The sequence below is a fragment of the Schistocerca nitens genome, chromosome 12 (assembly GCF_023898315.1).
Source record: "Schistocerca nitens isolate TAMUIC-IGC-003100 chromosome 12, iqSchNite1.1, whole genome shotgun sequence".
NCBI classification, from domain to species: Eukaryota; Metazoa; Arthropoda; class Insecta; order Orthoptera; family Acrididae; genus Schistocerca; species Schistocerca nitens.
Window position 1 is genome coordinate 61752538 of NC_064625.1, and position 19323 is coordinate 61771860.

The window sequence follows — 19323 nt, forward strand, 5'->3', positions numbered from 1 at the left end:
TTTTTTTTTTTTCAAAGTGTGACAATAATTATTGCAAAATGGCCAATACACAGCGTAGTAGAGATAACATGGCATGTAGATACATCATCAATAATAGATCAACTCTATGCATTGTTTGAATAACATTTATATACAAGCTAAACACTGTAGATACTCATTTGCTGTAGAGACAAGTTTAAAAATATTTCACGCGTTTACTTTACTGAAGTTTCAAAAAAAAATGTATTACATTTTTACTATTGATATGTACACGACTTGTAGTATGGCAAATGGAAGTAAGGAAGACAGTGAGACAGGGAGAAGGACAAAGAAAGGAAACAAACAAAGGAAGGAAGAAGCCAGAATAAGTGAAAAACCAAAATGTCCAGAAATGTAAATCGTTGAACCGGCCACCTCTGGATGCAGGCGCAAACTACCCCCTTGAGGGGGAGGTACTCCTTTTAGTCACCTCTTACAACAGGTAGGAATACCTCGGGCCTATTCTTACCCCGGACCCACTGGGGGAGCACGTTAGAGTAGCCGCTCTAATTTAAACTCTTTCATTTTATAAAAAGTCACTGCGTACTGCAGGGCGCATACTAGTAATTATATAAGGAAGTTTCCACTGCACTCGGATGAGATACCGTTGTGTGGATAATCAACATATCACTAGTGATCCATACTGTATTCCCAATGTAAGTAGCATAGTGCACTTGAGTAATTATAGTTATGATTAACGCTATTGTGATTTCATTATTTGTTTAATCCATGACCCTAAAATTTCAACATTATATGTAAACTGTATTTTCAGTATTTACCTCATTTTAGCTCAGAAATAACATGGCCCACGAACCTCCTCCTGACGGTGACGAAATTGTCAAAGCATACGTCCGATGCCACCTTATCTATGTTTAAATACATTCACTGGTTTTTAAATATTTCCATCCATCTCAATTCAGTTCAACAAAAATTATAAAAAAAACATAAATAATCATATTTACATACATATGTATTTAATTATTTACATTGGCGACACGTTGGTCAGGACATTATTGGTGAGCTGATATTTTTTTTTTTTTTTTTTGTTTCATGTTTCATCACAAACATTACTCTGAGAAATCACCAAGAAGGAATGGAAAGAATATTAAATCCAGAAAGCATAATGGAAAATCTGGTCTGACTGTGACAACAATCACCACAACAGAGAAGGTAGGACAGTCTTATCATATCTATCGCATTTGACTCTGGCACAATCTTTCATTAACTCGTGATATATAGTGAAGTTTTGCAAAAGTTAAAAAAGAAAAAAGAAAAATAAGTGATTTTTTTACTACTGAGTGTGAACTTTTTTTTTTTTTCAAAGTGTGACAATAATTATTGCAAAATGGCCAATACACAGCGTAGTAGAGATAACATGGCATGTAGATACATCATCAATAATAGATCAACTCTATGCATTGTTTGAATAACATTTATATACAAGCTAAACACTGTAGATACTCATTTGCTGTAGAGACAAGTTTAAAAATATTTCACGCGTTTACTTTACTGAAGTTTCAAAAAAAAATGTATTACATTTTTACTATTGATATGTACACGACTTGTAGTATGGCAAATGGAAGTAAGGAAGACAGTGAGACAGGGAGAAGGACAAAGAAAGGAAACAAACAAAGGAAGGAAGAAGCCAGAATAAGTGAAAAACCAAAATGTCCAGAAATGTAAATCGTTGAACCGGCCACCTCTGGATGCAGGCGCAAACTACCCCCTTGAGGGGGAGGTACTCCTTTTAGTCACCTCTTACAACAGGTAGGAATACCTCGGGCCTATTCTTACCCCGGACCCACTGGGGGAGCACGTTAGAGTAGCCGCTCTAATTTAAACTCTTTCATTTTATAAAAAGTCACTGCGTACTGCAGGGCGCATACTAGTAATTATATAAGGAAGTTTCCACTGCACTCGGATGAGATACCGTTGTGTGGATAATCAACATATCACTAGTGATCCATACTGTATTCCCAATGTAAGTAGCATAGTGCACTTGAGTAATTATAGTTATGATTAACGCTATTGTGATTTCATTATTTGTTTAATCCATGACCCTAAAATTTCAACATTATATGTAAACTGTATTTTCAGTATTTACCTCATTTTAGCTCAGAAATAACATGGCCCACGAACCTCCTCCTGACGGTGACGAAATTGTCAAAGCATACGTCCGATGCCACCTTATCTATGTTTAAATACATTCACTGGTTTTTAAATATTTCCATCCATCTCAATTCAGTTCAACAAAAATTATAAAAAAAACATAAATAATCATATTTACATACATATGTATTTAATTATTTACATTGGCGACACGTTGGTCAGGACATTATTGGTGAGCTGATATTTTTTTTTTTTTTTTTTTGTTTCATGTTTCATCACAAACATTACTCTGAGAAATCACCAAGAAGGAATGGAAAGAATATTAAATCCAGAAAGCATAATGGAAAATCTGGTCTGACTGTGACAACAATCACCACAACAGAGAAGGTAGGACAGTCTTATCATATCTATCGCATTTGACTCTGGCACAATCTTTCATTAACTCGTGATATATAGTGAAGTTTTGCAAAAGTTAAAAAAGAAAAAAGAAAAATAAGTGATTTTTTTACTACTGAGTGTGAACTTTTTTTTTTTTTCAAAGTGTGACAATAATTATTGCAAAATGGCCAATACACAGCGTAGTAGAGATAACATGGCATGTAGATACATCATCAATAATAGATCAACTCTATGCATTGTTTGAATAACATTTATATACAAGCTAAACACTGTAGATACTCATTTGCTGTAGAGACAAGTTTAAAAATATTTCACGCGTTTACTTTACTGAAGTTTCAAAAAAAAATGTATTACATTTTTACTATTGATATGTACACGACTTGTAGTATGGCAAATGGAATGGATAACATAAACAGTTCGCCTACTGCAAGTTCCGTATCCAATGAAGAAGCATAGAATTAAATTACGCTTGCTCAAAACACTAACACCGAAACAGTAAATGAAACACAGAACCTAAATAATCTAGCAGTAGCAACCGACAGTAACACAGAGACGCAAGATATGGAAACTGAATCACAAGCAGTAAATTCTCATGATTTACCGGGGGCAGATAATGTTCAAACAGTAAATTTCTCACAATTTATCAATGCAACAATTTCAGCAGATGAATACAAGTTTACAGAACAATGACAAACAGTTTACGGAAAAATTTCTGGAAATAAACAAAAAACTTGACGGTAATGACGCTAAATTAACCAATATTGGTAATGTGTGAAGCTGCCCATTGGACAGTTGGAGGTCGATGTCAAGGAAAGTGGCATGGGATTTGGAGTAGGACCAGGTGAATCTGATGGAACCAAAGGAGTTGAGGTTGGAGAGGAAATTCTGGAGTTCTTCTTCACTGTGAGTCCAGATCATGAAGATTTCATCAATAAATCTGTACCAAAGTTTGGGTTGGCAGGCCTGGGTAACCAAGAAGGCTTCCTCTAAGTTACCCATAAATAGGTTGGCGTCCAAGGGGGCCATCCTGGTACCCATGGCTATTCCCTTTAATTTTTGGCATGTCTGGCCTTCGAAAGTGAAGAAGTTGTGAGTTAGGACGAAGCTGGCTAAGGTAATGAGGAAAGAGGTTTTAGGTAGGGCGGCAGGTGATCGCCATGAAAGGATGTGCTCCATCGCAGCGAAGCCCTGGACATGCAGGATATTTGTGTATAACGAAGTGGCATCAATGGTTACAAGGATGGTTTCCGGGGGTAACAGATTGGGTAAGGTTTCCAGGCATTCGAGAAAGTTGTTGGTGTCTTTGATGAAGGATGGGAGACTGCATGTAATGTGTTGATCTACGTAGGCAGAGATACTTTCTGTGGGGTCTTGGTAACCAGCTACAAAAGGGCGGCCGGGATGATTGGGTTTGTGAATTTTAGGAAGTAGGTAGAAGGTAGGGGTGTGAGGTGTTGGTGGGGTCAGGAGATTGATGGAGGTTTTGTAGGGGTCCTAAGGTTCTGAGGATTCCTTGAAGCTCCACCTGGATGTCAGGAATGGGATTACCTTGGAAAACTTTGTATGTAGTGCTGTCCGAAAGCTGACACAGTCCCTTAGCCACATACTCCCGACGATCAGGTACCACGGTCGTGGAACCCTTGTCCGCCGGAAGAATGATGATGGATCGGTCAGCCTTCAGATCACGGATGGCCTGGGCTTCAGCTGTGGTGATGTCGGGAGTAGGATTAAGGTTTTTCAAGTAGGACTGAGAGGCAAGGCTGGAAGTGAGAAATTCCTGGAAAGTTTGGAGAGGGAGATTTTGAGGAAGAGGAGGTGAGTCCTGCTGTGACGGAGGACGGAACTCTTCCAGGCAGGTTTCAATTTGGATAGTGTCTTGGGGAGCTGGATCATTAGGAGTAGGATCAGGATTATTTTTCTTCTTGGCAAAGTGATATTTCCAGCAGAGAGTACGAGTGTAGGACAGTAAATCTTTGACGAGGGCTGTTTGGATGAATCTGGGAGTAGGGCTGAAGGCGAGGCCTTTGGATAGGACAGAGGTTTCGGATTGGGAGAGAGGTTTGGAGGAAAGGTTAACTACTGAATTGGGGTGTTGTGGTTCCAGATTGTGTTGATTAGAATTTTGAGGTTTTGGGGGGAGCGGAAGTGGGAGATTGAGTAGATGGGAGAGACTGGGTCTGTGTGCAGTGAGAGGAGGTTGAGGTTTGCTGGAAAGGTTGTGGAGGGTGAGTGATTTGCCTTTCCGGAAGTGGGAAACCAGGAGATTGGTTAGTTTTCTGTGGTAGAGGGTGGCATGCTGTTCTAATTTGTGGTTGACCTGTAGGAGGATGCTCTGAACATCCAGTGTGGATGTGGGAGAGGAAAGATTGAGGACTTTTATTAAGGATAGGAGTTGCCGGGTGTGTTTATTGGCTGAGTTGATGTGTAGGTGAAGGATTAGGTGGGTGAGGGCTATGGATTGTTCAGTTTGGAACTGGCATAGGGACTGATGGAAAGACGGGTTACGATGGAGTGTAAACGGTACAAATGGAAAACGCAAAAGAGGGGAGAGTAATTCGGATGGAAAATGCCTGCAGATCGGTGTGCAATGTGATGGGATCATAGTAGATACCATTCCAGACCAGCAACATAACCCCTCCATGAGCCAGAATACCTGCCACAGGGGTAGGTCAAAATGCACAGAGGCATAGTGTGCCAAGTCAATTCGATCACATGGGATTAGCTTCGTTTCCTGGAGAGCTACTATGAGTGGACAGTGCAAGTGTAGCAGCAACTTTAAGTCCTTGCAGTTGGAGCGAATGCCGCGAATATTCCAAAGAAGAAGTACCATCATGAGAAGAAAAAGAAAAAGGAGAAGCAAGAAGGGGTCACCTCGAAGGCCACTGAGGACCTGGCTTTGAGCGAGCACTGCTGTCACCATCAATAGGTGGAGAGTCGTCCTCCATTTTTTCAATAGGTTCGTTGGCCACCATGTTAAGATGGCCAGGAGGGGGGATTCCTCCACCGGTGAACGGCCAGATGTTCAGCTACCAGTGGTGCGGCCAGGCGAAACGGATGACGGCCTGTGGCGGCAACCGCTGGGTGGCGCAGGAGAAGAAACGCACCGTGGCAGAGAAGGAGAACTTTGCTTCCTATGAGCCTTCTTGGAAGGTTGTTTAGTTGAAGTACCGGTCAATGGCTGGGAGTTTAGGGTACGTAGGTGTGGTGTCAGCGCCAGAAACCACACTTGCTAGGTGGTAGCCTTTAAATCGGCTGCGGTCCGTTAGTATACGTCGGACCCGCGTGTCGCCACTATCAGTGATTACAGACCGAGAGCCGCCACACGGCAGGTCTAGAGAGACTTCCTAGCACTCGCCCCAGTTGTACAACCGACTTTGCTAGCGATGGTTCACTGACAAAATACGTTCTCATTTGCCGAGACGATAGTTAGCATAGCCTTCAGCTACATCATCTGCTATGACCTAGCAAGGTGCCATTATCAGTTGCTATTGATATTGTAAATAATGTACAGACAAGAGCTACGTTCAACATTAATGGATTAAAGTTAAGTATTCCACCATCTGCGTCTGTTTTTATAAGTTCTAATTTCCTTGTCCTGTTCCAGACCTCATGCCAGCATGCGTGAGCTTAAACGCGTGGCTTTCGGCTTCCTCTATTCATACGGGTTGGCTCTCCTGCCAGCCCACAACAGTAGGAAGTCCTCATGGGGTGGTTCCTTCTTGAAGGCCCGTGCATCTGACTTCTGGGTCTTAGTCTTGGCAGACGCTGATGAAGGTGCTTGTGTCTTAGGGGTGACGGGAGGAAGAGGAGACGTTGACCAGGCAGTCTTAGCGCTGGCCGAACAAACAACCATAGCACTAAAGGTCAGGTTGCATGTCTGCACCGACACCTCCCTGGTAGGCCGAGGAGACGCAAGAACAGTACTGTATTTCCCTGCTGGGAGCAGCGTTGGCTTCCTACTAGCAAATAGCTTGTGAGCAGCCGAGGTGGACACTTCCTCTTTGACCTGAATTTCCTGTATACAGCATTCATCCTTGTAAATGGGACAGTCGCGGGAGGACGCTGCATGGTCACCCTGACAGTTCACGCAACGAGGAGACGAAGGTGGACAGTCACCCTCATGGGTGTCCCTGCCACAAGTGACGCATTTAGCCACATTAGAACAAGACGGGCGGGTGTGATTAAAACACTGACACTAGTAGCAGCGCGAAGGTGTCGGGACATAGGGGTGAACAGAAATAACCTCATAGCCCGCTTTGATGCGCGATGGCAGCTAAACACTATCAAAGGTCAAGAAAAGTGTCCGGGTCAGTACAAGGTCATTGTCGGCCTTTTTCATGACCCTATGGACAGCCGTCGCGCCCTGCTCAGCAAGGAAAGACTGAATCTCCTTGTCAGTCAATCCGTTGAGTGATCTAGTATATACCACACCATGCGAAGAATTCAAAGTGTAGTGAGCCCCCACCTGGACAGGGAATGTGTACAGGAGTGTGGCCCGAAGGAGTTTTTGTGCCTGAAAGGCGCTCTCAGTTTCTAACAACAATGTACCGTTACGCATCCTGGTACAAGACTTGACAGGTCCGATGGCATCTATGCCCTTCTGAATAATGAAAGGGTTGACAGATGAAAAGTCTTTTCCATCCTCAGATCTAGGAACTAGGAGCTGCTTTGGGGCAAGCTGTAGTACTTTTGTCACTGGGGCTGGTCAAGTTTCCGCTTTTGGACAGAAGTCACAAGAGAAGAAGAAGAGAAATCCATTGCGGATGGATACCCCATGATTGCCAGTGTCTCAGATGGTGCACTACTTCCTTGTGGGGACCCTCTCAGAGGGTGCTCCCACCTTAGGTGAATGTTTACACCTCAGGTCACACCTCCCGAGAGATGGACGGAGGGACCAATCGGCATGGTCGGAAGGTGTCAGCTCAGGCAATCACCTCTCCCTGGGCCTGGCCTTTACCAGGGAGTATGTGGGTGCCTTACTTGTCTACCCAGGGCGGGGAATTGTGCATTACCCCATCATTGGCTATGCGTGTGAACGCGTGGGTTGGCCTTCAGGCACACACGGGGAGGAAAGAAGAATAGGAAAAAAGGGGAGAGAAAGGACATACTGTCTCAAACGCTGAGGCGGAGACCAGAGGGTGGACAAGAAGGCAAGGTAAAAAGTAAGGAAGACAGTGAGACAGGGAGAAGGACAAAGAAAGGAAACAAACAAAGGAAGGAAGAAGCCAGAATAAGTGAAAAACCAAAATGTCCAGAAATGTAAATCGTTGAACCGGCCACCTCTGGATGCAGGCGCAAACTACCCCCTTGAGGGGGAGGTACTCCTTTTAGTCACCTCTTACAACAGGTAGGAATACCTCGGGCCTATTCTTACCCCGGACCCACTGGGGGAGCACGTTAGAGTAGCCGCTCTAATTTAAACTCTTTCATTTTATAAAAAGTCACTGCGTACTGCAGGGCGCATACTAGTAATTATATAAGGAAGTTTCCACTGCACTCGGATGAGATACCGTTGTGTGGATAATCAACATATCACTAGTGATCCATACTGTATTCCCAATGTAAGTAGCATAGTGCACTTGAGTAATTATAGTTATGATTAACGCTATTGTGATTTCATTATTTGTTTAATCCATGACCCTAAAATTTCAACATTATATGTAAACTGTATTTTCAGTATTTACCTCATTTTAGCTCAGAAATAACATGGCCCACGAACCTCCTCCTGACGGTGACGAAATTGTCAAAGCATACGTCCGATGCCACCTTATCTATGTTTAAATACATTCACTGGTTTTTAAATATTTCCATCCATCTCAATTCAGTTCAACAAAAATTATAAAAAAAACATAAATAATCATATTTACATACATATGTATTTAATTATTTACATTGGCGACACGTTGGTCAGGACATTATTGGTGAGCTGATATTTTTTTTTTTTTTTTTTTGTTTCATGTTTCATCACAAACATTACTCTGAGAAATCACCAAGAAGGAATGGAAAGAATATTAAATCCAGAAAGCATAATGGAAAATCTGGTCTGACTGTGACAACAATCACCACAACAGAGAAGGTAGGACAGTCTTATCATATCTATCGCATTTGACTCTGGCACAATCTTTCATTAACTCGTGATATATAGTGAAGTTTTGCAAAAGTTAAAAAAGAAAAAAGAAAAATAAGTGATTTTTTTACTACTGAGTGTGAACTTTTTTTTTTTTTCAAAGTGTGACAATAATTATTGCAAAATGGCCAATACACAGCGTAGTAGAGATAACATGGCATGTAGATACATCATCAATAATAGATCAACTCTATGCATTGTTTGAATAACATTTATATACAAGCTAAACACTGTAGATACTCATTTGCTGTAGAGACAAGTTTAAAAATATTTCACGCGTTTACTTTACTGAAGTTTCAAAAAAAAATGTATTACATTTTTACTATTGATATGTACACGACTTGTAGTATGGCAAATGGAAGTAAGGAAGACAGTGAGACAGGGAGAAGGACAAAGAAAGGAAACAAACAAAGGAAGGAAGAAGCCAGAATAAGTGAAAAACCAAAATGTCCAGAAATGTAAATCGTTGAACCGGCCACCTCTGGATGCAGGCGCAAACTACCCCCTTGAGGGGGAGGTACTCCTTTTAGTCACCTCTTACAACAGGTAGGAATACCTCGGGCCTATTCTTACCCCGGACCCACTGGGGGAGCACGTTAGAGTAGCCGCTCTAATTTAAACTCTTTCATTTTATAAAAAGTCACTGCGTACTGCAGGGCGCATACTAGTAATTATATAAGGAAGTTTCCACTGCACTCGGATGAGATACCGTTGTGTGGATAATCAACATATCACTAGTGATCCATACTGTATTCCCAATGTAAGTAGCATAGTGCACTTGAGTAATTATAGTTATGATTAACGCTATTGTGATTTCATTATTTGTTTAATCCATGACCCTAAAATTTCAACATTATATGTAAACTGTATTTTCAGTATTTACCTCATTTTAGCTCAGAAATAACATGGCCCACGAACCTCCTCCTGACGGTGACGAAATTGTCAAAGCATACGTCCGATGCCACCTTATCTATGTTTAAATACATTCACTGGTTTTTAAATATTTCCATCCATCTCAATTCAGTTCAACAAAAATTATAAAAAAAACATAAATAATCATATTTACATACATATGTATTTAATTATTTACATTGGCGACACGTTGGTCAGGACATTATTGGTGAGCTGATATTTTTTTTTTTTTTTTTTTGTTTCATGTTTCATCACAAACATTACTCTGAGAAATCACCAAGAAGGAATGGAAAGAATATTAAATCCAGAAAGCATAATGGAAAATCTGGTCTGACTGTGACAACAATCACCACAACAGAGAAGGTAGGACAGTCTTATCATATCTATCGCATTTGACTCTGGCACAATCTTTCATTAACTCGTGATATATAGTGAAGTTTTGCAAAAGTTAAAAAAGAAAAAAGAAAAATAAGTGATTTTTTTACTACTGAGTGTGAACTTTTTTTTTTTTCAAAGTGTGACAATAATTATTGCAAAATGGCCAATACACAGCGTAGTAGAGATAACATGGCATGTAGATACATCATCAATAATAGATCAACTCTATGCATTGTTTGAATAACATTTATATACAAGCTAAACACTGTAGATACTCATTTGCTGTAGAGACAAGTTTAAAAATATTTCACGCGTTTACTTTACTGAAGTTTCAAAAAAAAATGTATTACATTTTTACTATTGATATGTACACGACTTGTAGTATGGCAAATGGAATGGATAACATAAACAGTTCGCCTACTGCAAGTTCCGTATCCAATGAAGAAGCATAGAATTAAATTACGCTTGCTCAAAACACTAACACCGAAACAGTAAATGAAACACAGAACCTAAATAATCTAGCAGTAGCAACCGACAGTAACACAGAGACGCAAGATATGGAAACTGAATCACAAGCAGTAAATTCTCATGATTTACCGGGGGCAGATAATGTTCAAACAGTAAATTTCTCACAATTTATCAATGCAACAATTTCAGCAGATGAATACAAGTTTACAGAACAATGACAAACAGTTTACGGAAAAATTTCTGGAAATAAACAAAAAACTTGACGGTAATGACGCTAAATTAACCAATATTGGTACCGACTTAAACAAAAGGATCAATGAAATGGCCACCTAGTTTTCAAAACTAACAGTTTTAGCAAAACATAACGAAACCAAAATCAATGTTCTTGAAACCAATGTCAAACAGTTAAGTAGCACATGTGACACCGTGACAACAAAATTTGGAAAGTGCGTCACGGCTCATGATGACATCACGAAGTGTGTCACACAAGTAGAGACAGATTTAGAAACCATGACAAAGACAATTGATCAGACAATGAAATTAGAGACAGACAGACGTTTTTCTAAAATTAATGAAGAATTTCAAATGAATGAATGTGAAAGAAAGAGAGAGAGAGAATGAAAATAAATAAATAAATAAAACGTAAATAAACAAACTAATTAATTTGACACCACTTTGGCGAATTGTGCTTGGATGGGGATGAATAGGTGATGATCAGGACAACACAACACCCAGTCCCTGAGCGAAGAAAATCTCTGATCCAGCTGGGGATCAAACCTGGGACCTTTAAGATTGACAGTATGTTACACTGACCACTCAGCTACCGTGGGCGGACAATGATTTAATAGAAACAAGCAGACAGCAAACTGACTTATTCAACAACCTTGGACTCTGAAGCAGATATTCAGTCTACTTTATTTATTACTTTTGGACATATAAATACATAGTATGGGATCCGTTTGGTTTGTTTACTGAATCAATGAGAAATATCAGCTTAAAAAAGTAAAATAGCATCATAGTGTTCTCAGAATTTATTCTCAGTAACTATTCCTTTTCCTTGCTCCCCTTTCATTTTTCTGTATCTTTTATTTTGCAGCCTGTCTATCCCCCCCACACTTCTCCACCATCTTCCCACTCCCCATATATGCCTATCAAGTACAATGCACTTAGCTTTCAGCTCATATTGACTCCGCATTATATATTTTTTTTCAGTAAATTGTGTCTAGCTGGTTACCATGTTCTCCATTGTTAAGCTCTCAGGTTTTCAAATCTCATCCAGCGCAGGCAACAAGGATCAGTCTTTCCTTCTCATCCTGCCTGGTAAGTCTCCTCCGACCTAGGGTTTTGGGCAATTTTTCCATAACTCTCTCTATTTCTTAAGTCTTGCCAGTCTTCTTCCTTCAGTTCTCTTTCTTTCCCTTTGAATCTTCTGCTAGAAGGAAGAGCCACTGGCTCTGAAAGCTTCCACATTTCTATATCCTTTATACATACTTTCAGCTGCCACCAGCTTGATGAGTAGATCATCTTATCTATCCAATTATATTGCAGCCATCTTCACGATTGTGCTGGCGACCTGGCTGTGGATGAGGTCGTGGTTGGTATGAGAGTCAGTTACCATCTGACATCGGTTTACGAGTACTCAGAAAAAAGCTTGTAAGAATTCAATTCCATACAGCTGGAACCAAAAAAAAATTGGTAGTTCATACCACCACAAGACCATAAATGAAAAAGTTGTTATTAATAATCTGTGTCCCTGACATTCTATCTACAAGTATGTTAAGTAAGTTTCAATATACCATTTCACAGTTAACACTCAGTCTGCTATTGACACTATTTTACTCAACTCCAGTTCCTTGTGACTGATGCATCAAACAGGCTACAGTACATTTTCCTACATTTTTATTACATGATACATTATTATCTTTTTCACAGTTTTAGGAAAATGCTGTACACTGGCACTTAAGTAAAATGCTAATCCATGTGCATGCACAGAACTGTATTGCAGGTTTCCTAATACAAACTACTCTATCAACAATATATTGGATGGAGCAAGTGCTGGACTGAGTATAATGGAGCAGCTAGATGAGGCAAGCAAATAAATCTGTAACAGTTATGCTACATACGAAGAGTTTTTGCTTGTCTTTTATTGTTAGCCAAAATTAGCAGCAATGTCTTTGTGTACATGGTAACTCCAAACTGCGACAAAGTTTGAGAGCACTTGCCTGTTAAAGGCAAAGGATCCGAGTTCGAGTCTCAGTTTTAATCTGCCAGGAAGTTTCACATCAGCACACACTCCACTGCAGAGTGAAAATTTCATTCTGTAAACATCCCCCACGCTGTGACAAGCCATGTCTTTGCTATATCCTTTCTTCCAGGAGTGCTAGTTCTGCAGGACAACTTCTGTGAAGTTTGGATGGTAGGAGATGAGGCACTGGAGGAAGTAAATCTGTGAGGATGGGTCATGAGTCATGTTTAGGTAGCTCAGTTGGTAGAGCACTTTCCCACAAAAGGCAAAGGTACTGAGATAGAGTCTCAGTACAGCACACGGTTTTAATCTGCCAGAAAGTTTCATATCAGTGCACACTTTGCTGCAGAGTGAAAATTTCATTCTGGAAGCTTTGAGAGGTCGTGTGTTTGGGTGGGAAGGAGTGTTTTACGACTGTGGAACATGTATTATGATTAGTTGGGTTTATTAGCACAGAATAGAACTACTGAAGCTATTAAGTTATTGGAGCTAATTTGCCATACCTTTTGTGGATTTTAGAAGCAGAGTGTTCACGACTTTGCAATACAAATATTCAGAACGAATCTCTGAGATTGTATTTATAAGACAACTTGAAGTTCCCTCGGTCCCATTCAGTAGCGGCTGGTCTCACCATAGTGGCAGTGGCAGCACCAGCAGACCTCTTCTGTGGCTGTGTGTTGGTTGGCCAAATATTTGACAAATCTCCTTACACATCAGTGTAGCAGCTGTGAATTGAAGTTCATCTGTGAGGAGAGATTGTGTTGATTGATCTGATTTCTCAGTGTGAGAGAAACCTCAAATTGCCATATTTTTCTGTACATGCTTAATTTTACTGGCTGTGCTTTGGATCTTCCAAGCTCTGACTGACAAAAAATGCTCCTCAGAGAGCACAACTCCCCTTCCCTGCGCTATGTTTTACTTGGGTAACCAGTGCTTCCCTTTCTGCTATACTCCTCGGAAAAAGTCGTGCCTCGCTATTCCTATCTCTCTCCCCTGTCAATGAGGCAGCCTCCTTTTGCCTCTGTTGGGCTCTCTGTCACTCTGTAAAACATTGAGATGAACTACTGTCCATAGGTCTTAAATCCTTAAACAAAGTTTTTGTAAGAGTTATGTGTTTGGTGGCATCTCAAAAATTTCAAAGGCCTAGCTGGGAGTTCACCTGTAAGATAGCAATCTCTTGGCACACATCCCAAAGCCAGATTTTCTGCATTTGGCAGTCAATAGCATCTTTCGCTAACATTACTCCTCACTCCAACTCGTAAAACATTTGTGTGAGTGAACACTACAGAATGTCTCGACTGTTGTCCAATTGCATGTTGGTGCCATTAGGGATCATAAAGATATTTACTGGGCCAGGTTGCCACAGTGAATGTTTCCCCTCACTGCTGCTTTTCAGACGAGCTCAGCTGGGTCCCCGACTGTTCCAGTGCTCAGCTCAGTCTGTGTCACTGAGTGTGCTTCCAAACATCCCCTTATTCCCAGCTAACGTACAAATCTGTTTTAAATTACTCTCTAAACTGACAATCACCCACACATTTAATATCAGTACCGTGCTTCATTCATAACTAATTATGCAGCTCAAGGTGGGCCTCTACTATGAAGTCACAAGAATTTGTGTATGTTGTATGACAGTGTTGAAAAATTGTCCTGTAACAATTATTATAGCTTCATACTTAGGTCTATATCATTTTATGGCCACAGAAAGAAAGTTCCTGTTTCAATTGAAATTTAAGCTTGGAATGTGAAATATTTTAAAATGTTGTGTAAATGCCCCATTCCATCACATGAGTCAGTGTAGGTGGTTGTTGGTCATAGTTTGGAAGAGTCCATTCAGGATGGCAGACAGCTGGTCATACATCATACCCTCATAGAGTACCATGCATGAATAGAGTGTAAGAAGATTTGCTAGCTGATTCTCAAGGGAATGAAATATATGGTGAGAACCTGGGATCAGGATGACATACAAATGCACTAGCATATGGTTTAAGTTAAGTGATTAATAGCATACTATTATGGGAAGCAAAAACAAAATTTTGACTACGATATTCCTCACGTCGAGCTATGACAAAGTGGGCAAAGTTCTGTTGAAAGATGTAGACAGTTTTCACAAAGCCTGTAAATGTTGGTAAGTGAAGTATTCAATTGTTACCAAGCAATTTAATCAAATACATTGGCATTGTAAGAAAAAACTATGGTTCTGGGATTAGACATGTCAATTTTTGTCTGTTATCCAGCCTGGCAGCCAAATTCTGAGCCCTGTAAGAAACCAAGTGTGATTTTAACTGACACACATCTTGATGGAACATTGTGAGTGAAGCTCTCTGTACTGTGCTATGTGGGCAAGGTTCGATAAGGGTGCACCCAGCCCTTGTGAGGCCAACTGAGGAGCTACTTGACGGAGAAGTAGCATTGCCAGTGCCAAAAACTGAAAACGGCCGGGACAGAGGTGTGATGACCCCGTGCCCCTCCAGTGAATTTTGTTAGCTGAGGATGACACAGTTGTAAGTCAGTACCATCACTGTTTACATGTCCAAGGCCTGTTGACATAGATTTTTTTTTCTTTTTTTTTAGGTTCAAGTCATGGCTCAAATGTACTGATTGTTATTTAGAAAAATTTTTTATGGGAGGGTAAAATATATGATTATTAAGCTGTTGTTATAAAAGTTTGCTTGTGGCCCATCATATGTACTAAGACTCTCTGAAAGAAGGAGGCTAAAAGACTGATAGTATTAACAGGTTCCTAATATATCTAAACTTCAGCTAATGCTCACTATTACTGTATTATTCAGCTTTTCTGTAAATTCACAATGGGGCACTGACTGACTTGTAAATAAAGTTCAAAATTTCATAATGACAAAAATAAATATAGATCAACCCAGTGCACAATCTTTTTTAAATCTCATCTTCACCAAGAAACAAGTGAAGGTGAGTTACATACAGGTTCCAGATGTCACCTGTGAAAGATGAGGGGAACAGCTAGTTATGTCTTTAGATTTTTCTGTTTTCTTCATAGATTAATTCTTAAATTCCATGAGTTTTCTTCTATTTAAGAGGTCTAGTCTCACATTTTTGTTACTTTAAAGTGTAAATTCAGGCAGCGTGTAGCACAGTCATCATTTCTCTTGAACGACTAACTACACTGCTCGGTTAGGCATGTGGACCACCAATGTGGAGGCCGGTTGTCTGGCCTCGCCCATTCGTCTGTGAGTCACTCCTCGGACGGCATCTGAGCGAGCACACAGGAAGACGGGTTTACTAGTTATTGGGACCACTAGTGTTGGACACATTAGGGAGATAGGGAAATATTGTTCAGAGCCAGAAAGATAGCCAATATGCACTCGGTATGTCTGTCAGGGAGCCTCATACGAGATGTGGCAGCTTTGCCTGTGGCTATCGAGCTTGTAGGGTGCAGTCATCTGCGAGGAGTGGCATCAGTTCCGACAATGCCTTTTGCGAGGGTTCCGAGGTCATCCTCAGTTCGTACAGATGACTGGTGGAGGCTGCTAGCCTCACATATGGAGTGCAAGCACAGCTCATGATGTGCAGTATAGTTTCCAGAGTTGACTGGGCTCCAATGGTCTGGAGCTGAGTGGACAATCTCGGCCAGAGGCTTTGTTGAGTCTGACAGTCTTGGCTGGACCTACATTATTGGGTGGATAATTGTAGGACTCTCCTACACTGGGTTTTTTCTTTATTGTGTAGATACACGGTCTGGTCCATCACATTAATGTGACCAAAACTCGACATGCAGTAACCACTCGCAGATGACAGACGGCACCACTATCAGTGAAGGGTATGTAAAGCGTGTTGGGAGCCACAGAAAACAGTGCAGTTGTCACTGTAAGTAGGAGACAAAATGATTTCGAAATGTGCAAGGTCATTGGCTTTTGGGGAAAGGGTGGAAGCATTTTGGAATGACTAAGTCTGTAAACTGTTTGTATGTCAGTGTGGTTAAAGTATACTGTGCACAGCAAAATGGTGCTATTCAGAATCGGTGCTGAGGCTACTGTGGTGCAGTCGTGGGCCATAGATGACAGGGGTAAATGTCAGCTGCAGAGACATGCAGCTGTTGAACAACTGACCACCCAGATGAACCGAGAGGCTTTTCAAACGACAGATGGCCATTGGCGTGCACGTTTTTAAATGTCTGAAAGCAAAACACACTGCAACAGCTGTCAGAAGGGGGCACGCCAGGGGAGGAAGTCTGTGGCATTCCCTGAGTGGTGATGTTATTCTGGGAGGGACAATGGATCAACAGATGTATGCACCCGTCCTCGAGGGCCGCATCCACCCATACACACAGTTTGTTTTTATTCAGCGTGGTGACGTCTACCAGCAATACAATTCAACACAGCTTGCAGTGTACATGTGTGGTTCAAACAGCAACAGGATGAGTTTATCATATGCCCCTAGCCACCGAAGTCCTTGGATTTAAACCAATTGAGAATCTGTGGGAACCCGTCTGCCAGGCTTTATTCTCCGTGGATCCTCACACGAAAAACCCAGAACAGCTGGACTTGGCAATGAAATCATCGTGGCTCCACACCCCTGTTAATACAGAACCTCACAGCCACGTGGGGGGCAGTTTGATTCCCAGCTGGATACAGGATTTTTGTCTCCTCGGAGAGTGGGCGTTGTGTTGTTCTTGTCATCAACAAGCAAATCTCAAAAGCAGCATAAAATGAAAAGAATTGCAGTAGGCAACTGATCAAGCCCAGATGGGGTCCGCCATATGATCATTTCATTGAATCTCTTCCTGCATGTCTCGCAATGGTGTGCACCGGAAAAAGAGGTTATTCTAGGTTTTGACAGGTAGTCACATTAACATGTCTGTACAGTGTATTTTCAGAAGAAACGAAGGTACCAAACTAAATAAAACATAATTACATTATTACTCTGGAGTGAGCCACAGGAGATCAAGGGTCCATTGTACCAAAATACTCATAAAACATCCTTGAACCACCAACTGAATTTTTTCAGTGGAGTTCATTTCACCCTTTATATAGGAGAAAATGAAAAACCTCCATCAACAATCTCAGAGGAACCTCATATCTGATAGTACACTGATAAGATATCATTCCAGTTTCTACTTTGGACTTCTGATCACTTTATGTTTCTGAGGAAAGGCCATAATGTTCAGACTTTGGTGACCAATCTGGACAAAAGCTTTTAAATTTTGAAAAAGTATCCTTGTTTGTTTATAGCCCATCACATTTAGCATACTTGGCTATTGCTCCCTCTTTGGTATGTTTCCCTTTCTATTGCCCTAGGTGGAATGAAGTGATCGTATGGACATTGATACCTAGGAGTCACTTGCTGGGTAAGTTTGGCTGACAATTTGCTGGTCTTTTCTTTTGACACCATGGTGGGTGACTTTCATGCTGGCGATGATGAATCAATGATAAGGACAACATATCACCCACTCCCTGAGCAGAGAGAATGTCTGACATGGCTGGGAAATGAACCCAGGCTCGACTGCATGGCAGTCAGATGTGCTGACCACTCAGTGAAGAGGGTCGATAGATGCTACTCTAGGTTATTTGCCTCCCCTCCTCACATATCTTACAATGTGCCTTTTAAATGCTCTTTCGTCAATCCTCCTCACATGGGATTATTCTCTCCCAACTAATATGCCAACACTGGGAGACAACAATGACTGTTACCTCAAAGCTAACCCATATTCAACCTGTTCTACATGCCTGTTCAGTTCTCAGCAACACATTCTTTGGACAAAATGTGACTTATCTACATGCACATGTTACTTGATGGTATATGTAAGAGAGCAATGTGTCTATTGCTTCTTGTACAAGGTGTATCTGGAAAGTTTGGTGAATGTTCTCAGAAAATGAAGGGAACATAAGTTACAAAGTAATCACCATTAGCTACAAAACACTTCTGACATTTGTTGTAAAGCTAGCTATTGGAAACTGTCTGCAAACAATTCTTGTGGAGTCACTGAACACACAGTTGTCACGCATTGTTGGATATCTGCGCTATTATAGATGAGAGGCGGAGCCACCCGTACAATCCACAGCCCATCAAGCAACAGTGTTCATCATCTTCCCTGCCTCCCAAAAGAAGTTTGACAAAAAACTCTGGGATTAAGACATATCAATCAGAATTTTTGATGGAAAGGGCTTGATCCATGATGAATTTCTACCTGTGGGATGTTGGGAAGACAATGAACACCACATCACTTACTGCTGCAAGGTCTGTGGATAGTACTGACAACATCAGGTATCATCTCCGGCAATGATGCAGACATCCAGCATTGTGTGCCCATGGTCCTTTAAGTGATTCCACGAGAAGTGTTGGCTGGCCATTTCCTACAGCTTGACAACTGAGGTCAGAAGTCTGTTGTAGGTAATGGTGATTACTCTGAAGGCCGGTAAAAGCATTTTGTTTATAACTCTTGTTTCTTTCCGAGACAATTCACCAAATGTTCAGATGCATTTTGTACACTCTAAGACATAAAAAAGGCACTGCAAAGGAATTTTCTGAATGGGATGGAAACCAGTAGGAGTGATGTACAAGTACCAACAAACAAATCATTACGTTCTCAGAAAAACTGGATTATTTATTCCACAGAAAGAGCTTCACACATTGTTCCACCTCCAGCCTTTATGCAAGCAATTATTCAGCTTGGTATTGATTGACAGACTTCTCC